The sequence below is a fragment of the Pinus tabuliformis genome, chromosome 7 (assembly GCF_031772625.1).
Source record: "Pinus tabuliformis cultivar Carrire ecotype Pingquan chromosome 7, CPIR1, whole genome shotgun sequence".
NCBI classification, from domain to species: domain Eukaryota; kingdom Viridiplantae; phylum Streptophyta; class Pinopsida; order Pinales; family Pinaceae; genus Pinus; species Pinus tabuliformis.
This window is the reverse complement of record NC_142293.1, coordinates 845273279-845274357: the sequence shown is the minus strand read 5'-3', so window position 1 is coordinate 845274357 and position 1079 is coordinate 845273279.

The following is a 1079-nucleotide window of genomic DNA, read 5'->3' as shown; positions in this document are numbered from 1 at the left end:
TCCTTGACCATTCTGGATAGTTCTCTTTTCTAGAAAGGACTACTCCAACAATAGATATCAATGTATGCATCTTAAAGACTATGTACTGTGAAAAATATGCTTTGCTTCCAATATATAAAATTTGCACTCCTAGTGGTAAAAACATAAGTTTTGGTATAAAAAAAATACACTATGATATATAAAACATAGTTAATATTTTTGGGAGAGGTTACTTGGGGAAGGTAATATTTGCAGTACTTGTTATAAGGGGGAGGTTATATGTGGGGAGGGATTATATGGATGAGGAGTTAATGTATGAGCGTTAACGTAGTTTGTTCCTATGTGGAGGTCAATGTCAACGTTATGGAAATGGTGTTGTGGGAGGTATGGTAGCATTAACGTGTGTATGGAGACAAAGTTAACATGTGTATGGAGGCAACGATGTTGTGGAAGGAGCCGAGGCACAAGTCAACATTAATGTATGAGAATGTGGGAGGTATGGCAACGTTAATGTATGAGAACGTGGGAGGTATGGCAACATTAATGTGTGTATGGAGGCAACGATGTTGTGGGAGGAGTCGAGGTATGCAGGTGAGGCGTAGGGTGTTGACTATGCGCGGGAGGAGCCAGAGGAAGGGTATACCATAGTGGTACACAGGTGAGGCTGGTGCAGGTCGACTGGGAGAGCATTCAACCAACCATACCACTCCTGCTGCATAGTGGGAAGAGGGCCGAGAACAAAGGCCAGGCTAGGAGCGAGTATGGTGCGGTATCGAGGGGCATTATATAAATTGTGTATGCAGAGAAACTGTAGAAGGCAACATATGGCATGCTGTGGAGCGATTGTTCAAAAATCAATTGTGGTAATAACACAGTGGAGGAAACTTTCACACTGTGATGTAGGCGTAGGGGAATTATGATATGGAGATATGAACAATGAAAAACTGGAGTGTAATATAACAAAATCAAACTGGAGCGTGCAACACTGTGTAATGAAGTTAAAAACCAGAGTGGCGTGATACCTACAACTTAATATGGGTGACCGAGTGGTGACTTGCAACATATGGACTGGAGCGGTGCACTGTGTTAACAACCAGCGT